General features: G+C 33.6%; 1 protein-coding gene and 1 non-coding gene across 2 annotated transcripts in view; one reads left to right on the top strand and one right to left on the bottom strand.

The window, feature by feature from the left end:
* LOC127865679 (uncharacterized) overlaps nucleotides 1-20,990 on the bottom strand; it is a 459,001-nt gene that overhangs the window by 255,906 nt on the left and 182,105 nt on the right. The window lies entirely within an intron of this gene.
* Trnas-aga (transfer RNA serine (anticodon AGA)) lies at nucleotides 11,733-11,814 on the top strand. The gene has a single exon. It is a non-coding gene; the product is annotated as a tRNA-Ser (tRNA).

Here is a 20,990-nt window from a genome sequence, read left to right as displayed (position 1 = left end):
ACTCTTCGGAGATAAAATCTGTGTAATATGAAGAAACAAGCTTAATCAGACGTCGCATAGTCACGTTGATTTTACAAACATAGAAAAAAAACCCAGATCAGTTTACTTTTTATAATGTTTTTTTGGACCACAGATGAGCGCCCTATTACCGATGGTCCTGTACAATCTTTATTATACCTATTTATACAATGATGTGTGAAATAAAGGATAGTTGAATAAGTTCTCCGTTCCCATCCACATTTTCGCAAATGCCTTATTTCAAATGAAAACGTTTAATTTAAATACTGGAACGGCGAATCAACCATCTTAAGGGCTTCGACATGCAATGCTTTAAAAAGCATACATGGAATTAAAGTCCTTTTGTAAAATAAATCAATATTTATCTAATTAATTGCGTTCTGTAATGTTTTCATCGACTCCTAGTCTTTTAACTTCTGCATTCTTCTTTTTTACTTCGTACACTTTGCCGTTTCTTTCCATTTGCCCTGATTGATAAGGCCGTCAGTGCAGTCTCGTTCATAATGTCTATACAACAACATTGACGTTTGCGTTTGCACTACATGACGACAGAAAAAAATGCGAGTATAGCTAACAGATCCACTGTTTACACATTCAAATTTTACCAAACAGTAGGCAATACCGGTAAGTTCAGTTTGATAGGCGATGCGTAAACGTAATATATGGTCGAGTAATTTTATGACGACTGACACTTTACATGGTTTTTTTGTACGGCTACAGAAACTGTCATAGTAATCACATTGTTTTTTATCAAATTTTTATTAATAGTAGTATATTTAGTGCAGTGATTTCATTCATTTACTGGCGTGAATTCCGTCGGTAACCAGAACATCCTTAACTTCCATTTAATCGAAGAAAGGGAAGTAAATCGTTTTTATTCAAAATAAACATGAGTGTACTGCTAGCGTCTCCTTGTCTGGTACTACTTTATGGCTTTTGAGATTGTATTACTTGAAATGTTAACATATCTCCGAGTGCATTGACATAATTGACATTTTAAATTACTTTGCTCTTCCGTTGTGTATCTTAAAATTCCCTTCACAAAATCATGCTTGAGGCTTATCCATTAGTGTCAATCATGACTTCATACGAATTGTGTCTTTCCATTCTGTATTAGGTCTAATAATATCAAAATAACTTGAGTTATGCAGCCTCCTAATTCAATATTTTATCAAAAATATCATAATATTTCTTTATATAACCGTTTGAATATAAAGCAAAGTCTTAACGCATAAGGATAGGCACAACGTATGTGTGCAATATTACTGGCTAAATATATAACAATTTTCTCTTATTTATCAAAATAAAGTGTACTCATTAAGCGTATACTAAATAAATTTAAAAATAATATGTCAGCAATTCAATTATAAATACAACGTTTTAAGTGCGAGACCAACAAATCACTTAACTTTTCATAAATGCTCGTAATTGATTTATCCTGTTTCACATTATTTTTAACAAAAATTGCTAAGCCATCTTTATTTTCTAAAACATGTCATAATCTAAGTCTGAAAGCCAAAATATTTAAATTATTGCTTCAAATATTTTCAAACTTTTAACAATGCTCAGCCAATATTTCTGACAGCCGATTATATCAAACGATTGCAATCAATTCTGTTTTGATTATCAATATAAATGATTGTAGAAACCACCAATGTTCCACGTTACAGTCTTAACGTGCCGCTTCAATCACCATTTTTGCACAAAAATTCAAACAATGTACAAAGGTCAAATTTACTCTTGCACACTTTCAATGGAAACTGCTTTGATACTTCTACCACAATACTGTCATTGTCTTAAACAACACGATTCGCAGTAAAAAATATGCATTCTGTTTCTTGCTAAATGACTAATACGTCGCCAAAAAAAGTTTGTTTGAATTCAATAGGCGTTGATATTAATCTATTGGATCTCGTAAATAATATATTCTCAATAGAAATACTTTGTAGTTTAAATGGCATAGAATTCTCATGGCAAGATTGTTTTACGCACTGTTACCACCGTTTATCTAAAAATAAGATAGCGCCATATTTTCCAATGTCATCTTAAATAAATGCAGCTGTCCATTGAAGACAAAACGTTCAAAGCATATTTGTTTATATTAATTCCTAATGTAACTAAGGTTCTTAATTGAAAGTATGGATGCTTTCGATAAGATTCTAAATAAGTGAGTGGTATGAATAAACTAAGTGTTTCCTTCATTCTCAAACACACAACACATATCCAATGTGATAGTCTCATCACTGAAAAGCTTGATATGTGAAACGTTTATGCGAGAATTTTCCATCATGGATTACCCTAGTATCTTATATCCCGACTCAGTTTTGCATTGACATCTCTGTCGTCTGCGGCCTATAGTATACACGCATGTTTTGCCTTTCTTCGCGCAACGTCCTTTGCATTTCCACGGTCCTCGTTTGAGGATTATGTCGATACATGTCTCCATTTGAAGGTCCAAGCTACATGGACGTCGACGCTTACTCTGCATAACAAGGACATTGGTTACCAATATAATGACTAACAGCCATTTCTGAACACGCATATTTCTATATTTCCAACCGGCTATTCAGGATACAGTTTTTACTATCTAGATTTCATTAGTACCAACTACACGATATGCAGTTTGTACAATGTAGATTGCCGACCAATAATGTAGGATGCAGTTTTTACAGTCTGGATAACCATTTCGCAAAGACTGCAGGAGATATGATAACACACATTAAAAATGCCGAATAGATACTTGAAAATCTTGTACACTGTGCCATTCAGCAGTTTAATGAAACATTTATCTTAAGCGTTACTCACTTATGTGTTTAACTGTGTGCATTAAAGCGACATTTTATAGGATCACTAATCAATTATCTTAACTATAAACTGGTAAAAATATTGAATACATTGTTGACAGTGCGTGAACGTCTGATCTTTCGAGACAGAACCGTCAACTAGCGGTGTCCGTGTATGTCGCATCACGATGTAATTATAACGATTTCGTATCGTGCTCTACTGATCTCGACTGAGCACAGGTCGTGACCACGAGATCGTGATATTAACTCTGCTTTTTAAATGAAACATAAAGTCTCTCAAAGAAATAAATACGGGAATATGTATAACTGTTCAGAAACAATATTCAAAGTGTGGAACTATATATGTAAGATATAAACGTTAATTAAATTTCCACTGAACATTACATTTAAGACTCAATGTGAGCTTTTAAAATATCCTTAAATCAAACATAATGTACATGTATTTTAATATTTACTGGGACATATTGTACTTGCAGTTTGATACGTAGCAAATTATACTGTGCTAAATTTTAATATTGCTGATAACTGCGACTGTAAACTGATTACAATTGTTTTTACATTACCATGTGAAAAATCCGATTTTTGTGTATATATAGTCAGTCGCAACAAGGACGGCTTTTGTTGGTAATGTGCTGGGGTTATCAAATTAATTTTAATTATTTATTTGTAAAATATCAAATAATTCATTCAAACGATATGTTCACCGTTTTTTTGTTTATTATTTACTGGCATTATATTTGTGTACTCACACAACTAGTATAGATATGAGAAAAGGTCTAAAATAATACAAACAAAGGAAAACGGTTTACATACAGGTATACCTCTCTGTGTTTCGAGCACAGTATGAAAATTTAGAAATAAAACGAAAATCGCGAGATTTATTCGTGTAAACGAATTGGGCACCCTCATATTTAACCTGAAAAACAAGAACGAGAACGAGAACGCGAAAACACGACGCGGAGATACGAAACGACGTATTACTATCGCGATCTCGCAACGCGATTCCGCGTTCTGGTTTCGTGATCTCGAGTTCTCGCATCGTGATTTCGCTCCTTCCCATTTTGTTAGAGTACTCGCCCTTGTATTTGAGAGATCGCCAATTTGGAACAACAAGTTGCCCTTTCGCAACACCATAAATTCACGCTATAACGGTATTTCTATAAACACACAAGTCATCTCAAGTGCACAATCAGTGCTGCACACCCAGTATTTCAGTTATGGAAACCCAGCATTTTGAAAACACTTCCTTGATGATAAATATATGCCTCTGTTTATATATATATATATATATATTTCATGTAACTCATGGAACAGCCCTTAATGCGCACGCTAGGTCAATTGATACTTATCCCAAAAAACCGAAAAAGGACGGAAGCAAAACATATATATGTTACTAAAATGTGCTAAATGTATGCACTAGAATGTTTCCTCGGTGTCAAATGCTGATTTCCTGTCATTTCCCCCAAGTCTACATCTAAAGAGATTAATTTATCGGTTCAAATAATTTTATATGGATCGCATATATTTTTATACAATCACAATGACCAAAAAACCGTCTGGCTTTAAGATAACTAGTTAAAAAAAACTGTACAGCAAAAAAAAACTTGTACTTAAGCTCTTTATACTATCCGCCAATCTCGCCATTTTATTTGATCTCTTGATGGTCACTGTTCCGCTTTAAATAATGCTATCTGAGAATTGGTTTAACCAGTAAGTGCTTTCAGGTTCGTCTCATAAACACATTATTTTGTTGGAAACATAGAGACGCGTTTCATCATAAACAGGCCAAACCATTTCGTTTACCCTTGTGCATTATTATAAATGTATTAGATACTACATGTGTTATAATCTAGTTGAAAACTTTGTCGGAATCTTTGTATGAATTCTGACTCTTCTTTAACAGCAACTGTGTCATTGATTGCATTACATACCCTCAATTGCAATACAGTGATTTATAAATAACAAATGATGTGACTTGTAATACATCTTCATTTACCTCATAATCATGGTCATATAGATCACATCTTGTTTCTCAAAACGAAGAGAGGGTATTGAGGCGAACATATCTTGCTTTTTTTTTCAGGTTGCCCAATCGATCCACCATAAAATGCTCAGACATGTATTGTATTGAGTATGTCAGCTATTTAGTTTTTCATTAAAGGGATCTTTTCACGGTTTGGAAAATTGACAAAATTGAAAAAAGTTGTTTCAGATTCGCCAATTTTCGTTTTAGTTATGATATTTGTGAGGTAACAGAATTTCTGAACATTTACCATAGTCCTATATAGCCATTATATGTATCTTTGACGATTTGAAAACCTAAAAATTATAAACGCGTTGCAACGCGAAACGATTGAATTATTTGGAGAGTTCTGTTGTTCTCGTTTATATTTACGACACTACGAAGATTGCTTATATAAGGTATAAAATACTTATTCTGTGTATGACCGGCGGAATAGCCAAGAGGGCTAATAATTTTTACTTTAGACTAACTCCAGGACTCCGGGGGTCACTGGTTCGAGCCCTGGTACCGGCTACTTTTTTCCTTTTTTAATTTTATTCTTGATTTTTTACTGGAGCTTTTAAGATCCAATGTTTACATTTATCAATATAAAGCATTTAATGACAAACTTCAAAATATGTCAAAATCTGTGAAAAGGCCACTTTAACATTGAAATATTTACATATTAGTTGCTTATATGATATCTTTGTAGACGTTTTGTAATGTTCACTTACACACAATATTGAAAGGTTTACTCGATATGTTTTGAATATTTGTTACAAGCAGAATCTGACAGTTAACTATTAACTTCAAACCAAAGACACCTCTTTACGATTCCCAATATACGACGGTCATACTTTTTTAACAAGACATGAAACCAACCCAACAATATAAATTGTACGTCATTTTATCCGTTTGTTTGTATTGGTTACTTAGTTTCTTGATTCTATGTTAGCGTTTCCGATCGCCAAAATCGCCATAGGCGATTGAATCTTTCAGCTGGCGATTAAAGTTTAAAATGTGAATGAAAATGGCGATTGCAAAGACCCTGATATTTCTCTATAAGTATATAATATTCCCTACTTTAAAAGAGAACTCGGTACCGATTTCCACATGTAATCGCCATAAAAGCTCCAGGTTGTAATTGATAGTCCATTGAGAAGAGATTACCGGATGCCCGTATCGTATATTCAAGCCACATAACACAGTCATGTATGCCGAGTCGCTGACAGATGCATCACGGGAAATTTTCGGGTAACTTTCCAGGCGCCAAACTGTGATATTTAACGTCCAATCGGTTACGAGAATGTTTATGGAGGCGGAGTTATATAGCGATTATTATTTTTGATTGACGTCGGTCACAGAGTAAGCGTTTATCGCAGGTTTATTAACAATGAATCACAGTTGTAGCATTAGGCCTAATACGTAATATAAAACCTGTAAATAAAGCAGTACATTAAAGGCGGTTTCGGGCATCATCATCACACCTATTTACCGTACTGTAAACAATCATTAATTATGAGAAGTTAATTGCAATTGGTGAGCAGTGTAAAATTACTTACGGCGAGTACGTTGTGAAAAACAAAACCCGTTAATAATTTGATGCGGTAACAAATTAAATCCAGTGCATGTATATTTTATCATGTCTATTTGTCGAACTGATTTACACCGTTTTTCTACAGCCACGTGATGATAATCAGGGATTTCAATAGATTTTAAAAACCAGGAGTCAATGACCCCTGGACTGAAATTTTGAGGAGCCAAATTGAAAAATGCTGGGGTCAATTTCGAAGCGCGTTTATTGTGTTTTTGTCTGTATTATTCGTGTTTTTTAGATAAAAATATGCTCTAGAGTAACACAATATCTTAAAAAGTTATACTGCTTTATTAAATAACAATACCATGATACATAACACAACATTTTTTAATGTTACACAAAGATAAAAAGATTCACTATGCATTAATACCGGTATGCCATGTAAAACCCGTGTTATAAGAAAGAGCTCGAAATTATTGCTGTCGTCTGCAATGCCAAGTTCTACGCATGCAAAGCATGCTTTTAAAAAAACAACAGACGATGTTAAACTAAATATAGCCTAGCCACTCAGTACATGCAGTATTTAAGACTTAAAAATTTACAGGTGCGTTTGAATAAATTATATATTGCAACTGTGGAAAATATGTCAATTCAAGAATACATTGCAGTAAATGTATTTTTCAAGAATCAAGAAGCACCAGACTACGGCAAAAGTTATTGGGAGAAGGGGGGGGGGGGGGGGGGGGGGGGCGAATAGGAGTTACGCAAGACCCACCCAATCTAAGACCGGGGCATATCTGCTGAAAGTTCTAACATTGTATACTGTTTATGCCAGTGCATGAAAATAAATATAAATGAAAAATAAAAAAAACATAAAATTATTTGATTTCATGTAACAAATAATTTATTTAAATGTGACTTCATTGATAATTGAATACAGTCATTGTTGATACCTATAGATTCATGATAATGATTATGTCGTTCATTGAGCAAATAAGGTTATAATGTGGGTCTTTATCGTAGTGCTGAAATTTGGCTACTAATTTTTTTTCCTTAGCGCCAACCTAGTGATTACTTATAATTTAAAGGGCAAGTATTCATTAAATCCTACTGTTGCAACGCTTCAACGAAATACACGTTGTTCCCAGTATCTTTCTTTAAAGTGATTATTTAAAAAAGTAACAGGCTTAGTCAAAGTCAAACCCATCAAGTCTAACAAAAAATGAGTGGCTCTTAATCATCGGAAATACACTTTTAAATCTGCAATGCATTTTGTATAATTATGGCGAAATAAGTATTACAATAAAATCATTTGCCTTTTAAAAAATAACTTATGGGACTTTAGACATTTAAGTCAATTTTAAATGTCAAATAAAATTGACAATTTGAAGGAATCAGGTGACATTAAATATTGATGCGATATATAAAAGAAAGTCGGCTGCAGAAACGCAGATATTTCTTGAGTTATGTTAATTATAAGTTAAAGAAAACAATACAGTTGAAAATATTTATTTTCTTATAATATATGGGGCGGGGATAACAAGCACGAGTAGTAACTATTTATTTATTAACTCTTGCATTCTATGTGTTAATCAGCTGAAGTTGTTGTTTCAACTACGCGTTCGTCTTCAGTACAGGGTCTGAAAGTTTTAATTACAACTGGATTTTGTATATAGTGCTTTCAAAACAACACACGGAATGTTATTATGTGCATCATTCTGCCAATTCTTCACCTTGTATTTTTTTGTTTTGTTATTACCTTAAATGGCATGCGAAGACTTCCTATAATTATGGAGATGATGCTAGGTCAATGGCTCACAGTTGATGTGTGTTGTTTTAAACAAACGTACATCATTTTAATGCTAGCGAAATACTACGTCCTTTAAACATGTTATGGTTGTGTTTTATGATGTTATGCTTTTGTTTTTCGTAACGAAAACCAGCCTTTATAAACAAAAGAACTGATAGCTGAAACAACATCGGCAACTTGGACACAATTAGTACTCCACTTTCAATTTCTCTTAATGGATATTAAATGTTGGTGGCGTAGAGCTACGTTAAACATAAGCGTCGTACGTTTATGATAAAATATAAAGGGAAATTACCAACAATCGAATTTTTGAACATAATCGTTAAATATTAATATAGCATTGATCAAAAACATATTTATTTATCTTTTACTTGTTATGAATTTTACCTGAACATTAACGCTGTTGACGTTGAATACAAGTCCTGCTCGACTTACATGTATCCAACGAAACTCAAAGATTTTACGGGAATGTTTGTGATTTGAAAAAACGTCATAATTGGCCAACCAACATCTTCACATCCTCCACTGATATCACTCAATGCGTCGAACAACTATCCCACACACTCCTCTACCAGTAATTATAATTGAAAGCCAAGGGCACTTAGATATTTCATTTTAATATGCAAAATTGTGTAGGTTTTTTCCAACAAAAGGAGAGGACAATTAAAGATACCGGGAATTAATTTAAAATTATATTGCTCGCATGTAAAATACCAATTGAAGGCGATTGAATACAATTACTATATTTATGACGAGATTGGCGACACTCTAAATATGCTTAAACATAATGACTACTGAAGTGGTAACAACAGTATAACTGCTTGGAGGGAGACGTCCTTGTTGCACATTCTCGGACATGATGCATATGACTAATGACCTAAGGGTTTTTTAAATTTATTTTAAGGCATGAAGTTTCCAGTTTGGCAGTATATATGTTGTTGTAAGTGTGAATTAAACATTATAAGACGAACAGCTGTTCAAATAAGTACTACAGAGACCAACAGCGCTAGCCAAATAAATCTTTGTTCGGGAAGTGAGGTAAGTTCTTGTTTTTCTAAATAAAATATATAACTTATGGATTTATATGGAACACATTAAAGCACTGATTGGTGTTGTCTCAACAATTGAACAAAAACATGTATACGTTTGAATATGTGTTTAATAAATGATGCGAGTACAATATGATTTGGTTTGTTTGCCTTTGAAAACATTTTGTTCAAAAATTGTTTTGGAGAAAATCATCTGTAACAAATCACCATACCCTGGCTATTGGACTATTATAATACTTTAATTGTCTTTATGTGCTAAACAGTTAATATTCCAATGAAAAATGGTTGTACCGCTCAAGATGTTAATATCTACGTATCAAAAGCAATACAGTATGTTTTCAAAAATAGGCATCATTGTAATAATTTATTCCTGTTGAAACTGTCTTCATTATGTGTTATTTATTCAATTTAAAACGATCCTCACTTTTTTCAGAAATAATACGAACCACCACCACCACTATGGCATCTTCACTAGCAATCCTGGTCTGCGTCGTCTTGGTTTCCATGATGTTGAGCGCGGAGGGACGGTTGTGTCAAATGGACCCTGCCACCATGTCATGCAAGGACGTTGTGCCGCGTGTAGGTCCGTTCAAAGGCGTGTCCATGTGTTCAAGCACGGGGAAACAATGCCAGCTCAAAAAGCGCCGCAAGACAGATCAATGTATCTGCGTAGATGGGTGGAATGAGAATATTTCGCTACATTAGTATTACAAACGTTAAAACAACTAAATAGACACCGTCGCAGATCCGATATATGATCCAACGTACTTTACGGAGATTCTAATGGATTTTCAGAGTGCTTAACTGGGGTTTGTACAAATAAGATTCAGTAACAACAACAACAGTTTCTCTTAACTCTTAGGCATACAATTAATTTTTAGCCAAATACTAAATAAAACCTAAGTGCCGAATGCATGACTAAAATACATGTAAATTAGATATTGTGCAGTTGCTCGAACTTGTTACATCATTTAACATGTTCAGATTAAGTTTTGGTGAAACAAGTCAAGTTTATTGGTCAATCATAGTTTAAATCACATAGTCGTCTGGTGGGTTTGAATTTATATTACACGTTTTAAGGCTCATTATCTGGAGAGAATTTACATTTTTCATTGTGTCAACGTGGGAAACATATATTCTTATTTATTGCTGTAGGAACGCAATATTTTGTCATGTTATACAGTTGTATTTATTTTGTCTTTTTTACATTGGTATTGTTTTTTAGTTTGTTGAGAAATACTTTGTCTGCAGCTATCAAATATGTGTAAATGTTGTTTTTATATTTAATTTTTGTATTGTTTTATTTTACGTAATACTGTCATTAATTTATTTTTACAATCAATTGCTTTGTTTACGCATTGTTATATTGTCTTTTTTGTTTAAAAAATTGTCTTTGATGCATATATATATATATATATATATATATATATATATATATATATATATATATATATATATATATATATATATATATATATATATATATATATGTAAATGATACTTACATAGACGTATGCTATATCATGAAGTAAACATTATTTATTGTGTATGCCTTGTGTGTATTTACTGTTTAATTGACTAAATATTTTATTCACTACGGTCGTACAATGATTCATTTATCATAACTGTTTTAAGTAAAATGTTACAGATTTCCATAGATTTCAATTGCATCTATATTAAGATTAAAAAATGATGAGCTTAAACTTGTTTATTAAAACTTATACACAAAAGTTTAGCTTATTTTGAAACTCGTGAGCTTGAGCCCGTCACATAGTTAGCAACAGCACTAGGTGTCCTTAAGGAGGCGGGAAACACTGTTAGGGATTTGAAACAATGCGAATACTTTATACTTTGCGTCATTCCGAAACATTTTGAAATATTAGTATTTCAATGGACGTGTAATCGGCGTCATTAATATTCACAGCAATTCCGTTATTCATCAAAATCAAGTGTATAGTAAGTGAAAATCATTGATTTTTTTTTTAATTATCTAAGTGCGATGCCATGGGCAGTAGTTTAGGGGATGGAGGTCCACGGAAATTTAAGTCATAGATTTAAAAATTATATTAATTCTGTCTGATATATTAGGTGCCTATCTGCCGTTTTTACCACTTTTACCTTCAAAGCTATTCGCAGTGTTAGAAAGAAAACATCGCAATTTAAGGGTTCTTGTCATACATGAGGGAATTAAATGATAAATGTGTGAATTTGACCATTGGAAGGATGTGGAGTATTGTAAAAAGACAAGCGAAATTACCATGGGTCCCACATAGTTCTCAGTTGCAAAACCCAAATGAGGCAGATCTACATTGCTTGTTTGGTTTATTGTGCATTTTCGAGTGTGTTTTTATTGTATCTTTTGTACTCCGTAGGAATTGTGTAAAACAATTCTTGTTGTTTAAGGCTATACTTTAATGCCACTTGATGCATACACACTGTTTTGAACATTTTAAGGTAGTGCACCTCTAATGATTTCCCGCGATTTCTTCGAAGGTTGAAGAGCCTACTATTAGGTGCCGTAGCCTAGTGGTTAAGGCGATAGACTAGAAATCTTTTGGGATATTCCCGCGCAGGTTCGAATCCTGCCGACAACGTATACTTTTTTGCGACGCGTTTTATTTATTTTCTAACGTAATTTGATTTAATATGGCATATAAGCTATATTTATTGTTAAATATGTTGCAATTTTTATGCACATTTTTCAATTATTAAAATTAAAACAACGTTATGGCGAAATTGGGTGATTTACTGTTGAAAATACGAACCATGCATGTTGCATTTTTATTTTTATTTCAAAAAGTAAACGGTAAATCTGTCTAGTTCTTGGTATTTTTGCTGTATATAGTGTTTCTATAAAAACTAAGTTTAAAATATGACTTAAATGATACTATTTTGAATTTTATGACACTTTGTTTTTAACCGACCCAATTTTTACTTGGCTGAAATCACTTACATTTCATGGTGCTCTTCCATAGATAAAAATTTGTAAAAAATAAATGTCTGTAAAAGAATACTTATTTCATCTTGTTTAAACTTCAAACACCTTTACAGCATCTGTACACACCAACTGCATGCCAATATTTGGAAATTTGAATGAATTATGGAACTTTTATATACCCCAGGGGTGAAAATAAACTGGACAAAAGCCGAGCGTGGGGGTGGTTTTGAAAAAATCGGTATATTTTTTTAAAAAGCATGGAAAGCCTACCTACAAATTTGCATGTAGTTCAGTGAAATGATGCTGATTAAGAAAATAATTAATTAGATTATATTTGGATATGTGCCCATTAGAGGTGCACTACCTTAAGTCACACCGTACTGCCAATGCTGCCAGTAGTTTTATATTGGGGTTATTACAGGTACTAACATCTAGAACTACACCATAATATTATAGTATTTAATATACTAGCGTAGTTAATATTATTTAAAACAAATATTGACTAAACTTATATTTTTACGACATCAAAACAAAACTGTCAATTATTTAAGGGATTGTTATTGAAGCCCCAACGCTTGTGTTATTAAATGCACACCGAATTATGCACACAATTATATCCCCGTTTTTGGTAAAGAAATATTAACAAAAGCATACGATATTACTGCAAAAAAGTCCGCATTTGTTTAAATTATAGACAACAATAATCTAGCCCAGTCGCTTGAACAGGCTAATGATATAGGCGAAGAGGTATATAAGCGTTTACATTTTAGTAGGGTTTGTGAGACACAATTTTCCACTCAATTTTGACATTTAATAATAATTTACACCAAATCCCGAAATGGTTATTGTAGTTTAGCATGTAGTTTAGCATGGTCATTTATTCTTATATGACATTGCTATGTCGCAACTGTTGAAAACACCAACCATTACCAATAGCTTAAATAAGCAACGTCGGTGTGGCTACAAGCAACTTTCAGTTGCATCAACCAGCATCTTTCAGTTGCATTCTATGGTTTCATTTTTCCTCTGTTTTTTTTTTATATCTAAACATTGATGAATAAAATCTAGATGAGCTTCACATAACAGTTAAGTTACTTAAGTTTATAAACTGTTTTAAACCTGTACGTATTTATTTTATTTGTATGCATTTATTAATTCGTATATTATTTCATTTATTCATTCAGCTATTTATTCGTGTGTTTATTATATTCTCATTAATGTTGTATCATATTAACACATTCACATCTATGAAAAAAAATAAAACAATAATGTCACTCATTTTACTCATGAGTTTCGAGAGAACTTCGGGAAAATGCTTAATCTTGGCGCTATGTCATAAAAGATGAAAGAACACGCTAAAACATATCGTCTACTTTAGTATAACAAACTACAGCAGTTAAAACGTGGCGAGCCATTCGCCATCAATAAAAAAGTAAGGGGCATTACATGTACAATAACATTACTAGACTATAAACATGTTTGTACAGAACACGTTTTTAACCAAGGAAACAGGTGGTTTGGTCCTTAAGCTCTGTGTGCAGATTGTGCAACAGATTTTGCAGTTACTAAGTACCCATATGCTTTTGCAAAACAAGACCCAAATACTTGTGTTTTGTAGTGTCATTTTGAGTATATTCACATTTAATATTCAAGTCATGTCTTTGAACAAAATGATATATAAAGTGTACAATAATGCGACTTCGTCTATTTATTCTTATGCCATTACTATCACACAATAAGTTAAGGTAATGTAAAAGACTAATTCTCTGGAGCATTTCATATCAAAACAACATCACCTCAAAAGAGTTTAAATGACGGATTCTTTTCCAAATGGACAAAGCTTTTAAAACAAGTTTAAGTAGCGAACAAGTCAGTTTAAACTCAATTGATTTGCACAACACACACAAAATAATCATAACAAAGACTCAATTGTATCACATAACTCTCTATTAAGTTTGTACAAATTTAATAAGTTTAAAAAAGACTGATAATTTACACGTCAGTATTATTTCAATTTACTTTGTAATGTAGACATATGATTGATTGTGCTACGATATTTCTAAAGCGATAAGAGCCTCACATATAAACTAATTTCTTTGAACAAAGTAACTTATTTTCATATTTAGCCATGATCAGGAACTCTTATATATAAGTGGTGTTATAACTTTACCTCTGCAGCCCATTGATATATGTTGCGACCTTAGAGTTCATCGAAATTTTCACAATAGGTTAATTAATTTACCATAATTGTAGCATACATTAAATATGGAAATAATATCATCAAACATCGTAATATTGAAATACTATACTTGGTACCTAATCCTTGCCCATAGCCCTCTCATTCCTTACATTATAGACAGTTGTTTTTTTTAACTTAAGTTACAGAGCAAATTCAACATAGTTATCAACAAAGCGACAATAAATATTTATTATTCCATCAACGTTTTCTTCACATAATTATCAAATACAGTATTTGTATCATTATTTTTATAACAACCATAGCCCTATTCTCTAAAAGGAATACAACAATTACGGTAATCTCTACCATCAATTTCTTCTTAAATTAAAAAATATCCTGATTATTAATGTCAGCTTTCTTATGTATTATAATGAAATAAATGTGAAACAAATGTATGCTTGATGTTCATGCCAATCAATAGTTGCAATCATCCTACAACATGGCGTCTGTAGAGCCTTAATCCACCTTGGCTAACCAGATTTTCAACGTTAATGCTATGACTTAAACCAATGTAATATGTTATAAGTGGGCTTGATTTTACCATGTCAAATTAACTAATCTTTCAAAGCCAGTCCTAAAATGTCAACTTCATGTACCTCATACTCTTATGGATGAATATTTTATATAAAATATGTACAAAGCATATTTTGTTTTTATCCTATGTAATTAAATCAACGATTTAACGTGTCATATTTTTCTTAAGTAAACTTCTGTCATCTGCTAACGGATATATATAGGCATTACATTTAGGCGCACATTTACACATGAGAAGGGTTTTTCCTATGACAAATAAGAAACTTTACTAAATGGGATATTGTTATCAATCTAGGTCACGTCCAACTGAACAACATAGAGTCTGACAATACATGAGAAAACCTAAATCACCAAAAACCGCATAAATGATATCTCAACAATTTTATTAAAGTGATATTTGACGCATTTTTTCACAGTTGAATTTAGCTGAGAAGAATTAACAGGTCAAAAGAGTTAGTTAAAATGTGGTAACTGACCAATGATCTGCAACTCAGCTTGCTACCAGTTGTTTATAAAAAACATATATTATATTCAATATTTTACGTGACTGTCCCAGTCCTTTAAGCCGAGCGGAACTGTCTTTTTATTAGGATCGGAGTTCGTGTTCGTGTATCGTATGAGTAGATATCGTTGCAGGAAATTAAAATGATCCGTAAAACAACATTGTGCCTTTGTGTCTTATAAACGAATCTGCACTAAAACTAAATTTATATTCACAACGTACATGAATGATCAGTTGTGAAACGAAAGTACGGTTGATACTCAAATGCATTATTTTTCTCTTTCCGGGATATTATTTTAGTACGTTGATGCTGCATTAACAAATATAAGTGTATATGAAGTGAAAACACCAAAAAACAAAAGGACCTAAAAGGCCCAAAGTCGCTCACCTGAGATAACAAGATATTATTGGGACAAATCTGACTAAGTTTCATGAAGATTGGAAAATAAATGTGGCCTCTAGAGTGTTAACAAGGTTTAACTATAGCCATATAAGGAAAAATTCCCCGCCCCCTGGCAGCCATGTTTTTCAACCAACCGGCATCATTTTTGAACTTGTCCATGATATTATTGGGATGAATCTTCTGACCAAGTTTCAAGAAGATCGGACAGTAAATGTGACCTCTAGAGTGTAAACAAGATTTTACTAAAGCCATATAAGGAAAAATGCACCGCCACTTGGAAGCCATGTTTTTAAGCAAACGTAACCATTGTCAAGCTCATTCAAGATATCATTGAGACACTTCTTCTGACCAAATTTCATGAAGATTGGACAATAAATGTGGCCTCTAGAGTGTTAACAAGGTTTAACTATAGCCATAGAAGGAATAATGCCCCGTCTACTGGCGGCCATGTTTTTCAACCAACCGGCATCATTTTTAAACTCGTCCAGGATATTATTGGGATGAATCTTCTGACCATGTTTCATGAAGATCGGACAATAAATGTGGCCTCTAGAGTGTTAACAAGATTTTACTATAGCCATATATAGCATATAAAGAAAAATGCCCCGCCCCTTGGCAGTCATGTTTTTCAAGCAAACGTTACCATTTTCGAACACATCCAAGATATCATTGAGATTAACCTTCTGACCAAATTTCATGAAGATTGGACAATAAATGTGGCCTCTAGAGTGTTAACAAGGCAAATGTTGACGCCGCACAACGCACGACGGACAAAAGGCGATCACAAAAGCTCACCATTAGCACGTTGTGCACAGGTGAGCTAAAAGGGGTTGCGATAGACACCTATAAACATAGCATATACTGTTAGATGCGTCTAATATCACTTTAAAGCTGAAAACCCTGTTGAGTGATTGTATAATATGTTCATACTTTATTTTAACTTACGATATTTCGTTTAGAACTAATAGCTGAACGATAATTTAAAGCGCTTGCCATTTCTCTTCATGGGTAATTTAGATTGATGAATAAGAGAAAGTGTTTAACCTTTCTTGTAAAATATCAAAATTATTTTATCTACATACATACATTAATATCAATTACTGAAACCATCTTACTATCAATTTACTAAATAAGTACTGCACGACATATCCGGCACAATCACGCAAAGATGTTCCGAGTCATTACTTTGGGATTTTGTTTATGGTTCAATGATAAAATGGCATAAACGACCAACAAACAACTATTGCATAACATAAGTCGACAAGTTAAACAGCCTACCCACCCATCCCACTTCCAACAGCCTACCCACCCATCCCACTTCCAACAGCCTACCCACCCATTCCACTTCCAACAGCCTACCCACCCACCCCACTTCCAACAGCCTACCCACCCATCCCACTTCCAACAGCCTACCCACCCATCCCACTTCCAACAGCCTACCCACCCATCCCACTTCCAACAGCCTACCCACCCATCCCACTTCCAACAGCCTACCCACCCATCCCACTTCCAACAGCCTACCCACCCATCCCACTTCCAACAGCCTACCCACCCATCCCACTTCCAGATAGTATTTCACGTCAGGGATAGTGGAAAAAATGAGTGTTTTTGTTTTTCCACAAAAAGTGAATTGAAAAAATATATTTTAATGAAACAGGCAGTTCTCCTTCCTGCGTGTGAAATACCAATAAAAGATAATTGTTTACAATTACTTGAATTATGACAAGATTATGACACTTGAAATGTGTTTAAAGCTAATAACTGCGGGAGTGGTAACAAGTATATTTTCTTCTCTACGGAAGACGTCCTTGTTGTTGCATAATTTAAGGTAGAACAAAAATGTGTTCATTGTTAAAGTATCACATGCTGAAAAATGATGAAAATGACCAATTGTTTTATCAGGAATTATTTTAAGACTTGTATTTTCAATCTTTGCAGTATAAATAGCCGTCGTTTTGATTTGCAAAATATAAGATGAACAACTGTTTAAATAAGAACAACAGAGACAAGCAGCACTCCAACGAACAAAAAAAAACACATTCAATTTGGGGAGAAAGGTAAGTTGTCGTTTATTTTTCAAATAAAAAATTATCGAATTGATTTATTTGTAACGCACTAAAATTACAGAGATGATTTGTTAACAGCAATTTAACAAAAGCATGACTATGTTTGAATACGAATTTAGTTAATAATTCAATGTGGGGCTATTTGCCTGCGAATAAATATTGTTAAAAAAAGACCATACCGCGAGGAAACAAAACTTATTGAATATAAACTTACGCGTCATAAGGTTGCTGAACTCGTAACATTCTAACCAGTAATAGTTTTATCAAAATACCGATGTGTTTGTTCAACATTTTATTTCCACCATCTTGTAATACAAGTATGCTTGTATTAACATAGCAGGTTATCAACACGTACTTGGAGAGTGTATATAAACATAGTTGTAACCATATGTTTAAGCAAAATGTTAATATTTATGTAACAAAACAAAAACGATGATATGTTTTCAGAAATATGCGACCCTTAAATATACGATTTTAATCACATATTCATTTTGAAACTGTCTTCACCATTTATAATTTATTCTATTTAAAACGGTCTTCACTATTTGCAGACATAACACAAACCACCACAACTATGACACCTACATTAGCAATCCTGTTATGCGTCGTACTTGATACCATGGGGTTAGGCGCGGACGTACGGATGTGTCAAATGGACCCTGCCACAATGTCATGCGTGGATTTTGTACCGCGAGTAGGTCCGTTATAAGGCGTGCCCAGGTGCTCGAGCACGGAGAACAATGCCAGCTGAAAATGCGACGCCTGAAAATGCAATGCATGCGCGAAGATGAACGGAATGGACATCAGCTACATTAGTATTTTACACGTTTTTACACTTAAACGGCACCGTCCAATATCCTAGATGTTATCCAACGTACTTTACGGTGATTGAAGTAGATTTCAGAGTGCTTAACTAGGGCTTGTACAAAAAAAATATAGTCTAGAGCGATGGTTGCGCTGTTGGAGTCGATTTCGGATTTTTTAATTAGTGTTGAGAGGTGAAAGTCGATGTTAGGTTTGGATATTTCACTCAGGCTATAATAGGTAGGTGGCTGTACTTTAATATTATCGATCTCATAATACTCATTTAGCTTTTGAACATTCATCGCGTACGAGGGTTTCTTGTTTCTTTTAAGGTAGACCGGGTCGTCCTTGGTTACGCTTAAGTTGATGGGGAGATCATTTCCTAAAGCCTTTGTGCGCGCGTGGTATTTAAGCTGATTGATTTCTCTTTGATGGTTCAGTTCAAGCATTCCACATTCGATGTGGAGGAGAACGGTTCTTGTGGATTTACGCGTACCCGTGATAATTTTTAGTGCTGTATTTTGTATTACTTGAAGCTTGTATAGTAGATTGTTGTTGGCTGAGTGGTATGCTATGCTTCCGTAGTTTATTTTTGCCCATATAGAGTGCGTTTCACTAACATAGCGTATATTTACGCAACTTTAGGTTTACGCACATAATTTACGCCGAACGTAAATTATTGCGTACGCCGTTTCACTAAAATGTGCGCAAAATTTACGCTGCGCGTTAGTGTTGTTTAGCCTGTCAGGTGCGCGCGGACGCTTGAGAAAGTCATCGTCTGCAACAGTATCTACTGTAAACAATGGACGCGAAAACGAAGGTAAAGAAAGCGAATTGGTCCAAAAACGAGTTTGAGACGCTCGTTTGCGAGTACGAGAATAAATATGACGTGTTCGAGGGTGGTCTGTCTATTTTACTCACTGGAATGGACAAACGGAAAGCATGGGAAAGCGTTATGGACGCGTAAGTGGTTTAAAGTCCCAGATTAATCATATCGTCACAAACATTCAAGAAACAAAACAAAATTTAGAAAATAAATTAGATATAAACTATTTAGTAACTGGTGATTGATCAATTTATTTGAAGCCCCTGTTTTGACATTAAACTGATACAACGTACAATTTAAGCATGTAGTGTCATTGCTAAATTAAAGATACTGTACAGTATTAAATCTGAATAGATGTATGAATTCTTCATTTTTAGAGCTTATAACTGGTGCTGGTGGTAAAAGTATAACATGTTACGAATTTTTGCTAGACTGAAATTGCATTTTTAGTGTCAACAGCACCAGCTTAATAAGCCGAACTGTGGATGAATGCAAGAAGAAGGTTAGCGACCTGAAGGTGAAGGCCCGTAAAAAAGAAAGAGCAGTATGAGCGGGGCACGGGTGGAGGACCCCCTTCAGATGAATTGAGTCCTCTAGAAAAAAAGGTAATTTCCAAAGCGCTTATATATTCAGATTTATTTTTGTTATTTACTGAGTGTTAAATATAATTATTCTTTGTATGATAACCAGAAAATTACCTTTAAATTGTAGATGCTGGAACTCCTTCCTTTGGAATCGGTACATGGCCATGAAGATGGTTTTGATACCTTCAAGCCCAGTTCTTCAGGTATTCCATAATTCCATGAAATACCACAAGCACTGGCTGAGATTAAAGTTGTTTTGTATGCAATTGTATACATATAAAGATTAATGTTAATTGTTTAAAAGTGACATTTATATGTTATGCAATACAAATACATGGAAGTTGTTATTTATAATTGTGTTCGGTTTATGATCAATATATTGATTTATTTGCACGAGCACTGCATTTATGAAACTTAATTTATGAAATTTATATTATAGCATCAATGCATGGTCTGGGTAACTCATCCAAGTCTGCAGTAATTGGTAAGTCATATGATATATATTAATATTAATTTTTATTAACTTATTAACCAATATGTTGATGACACTATTCGGTATTTCATATATTGTCTTGTTTTGCATATACAACAGCCTACGAATAAATTTCAATAATTTATTTAAGTATATTTATTTTTAGAGTACAAAATCTGGAACATTACGACAACAATACTCATTATATTACTTTCAATGGCAAACATTAACGCAGGGGACGCTATCCAGTGCACTGAAAGTACGGGTTACAGTAAACTATCTGTCATGCATAGCACCTCGTTGTTTTTATTACAATTACACTAGACAGGATGGGTATCACTTATTGGACTGTTTGTTGCGATTTTGGTATATTGCACATTCGGATTATCCCGCTATTTTGGA

The sequence above is a fragment of the Dreissena polymorpha genome, chromosome 2 (genome assembly GCF_020536995.1).
Source record: "Dreissena polymorpha isolate Duluth1 chromosome 2, UMN_Dpol_1.0, whole genome shotgun sequence".
NCBI lineage: Eukaryota > Metazoa > Mollusca > Bivalvia > Myida > Dreissenidae > Dreissena > Dreissena polymorpha.
The sequence above is the reverse complement of the archived record's forward strand: the minus strand, read 5'-3'. Positions and strand labels throughout refer to the sequence as shown.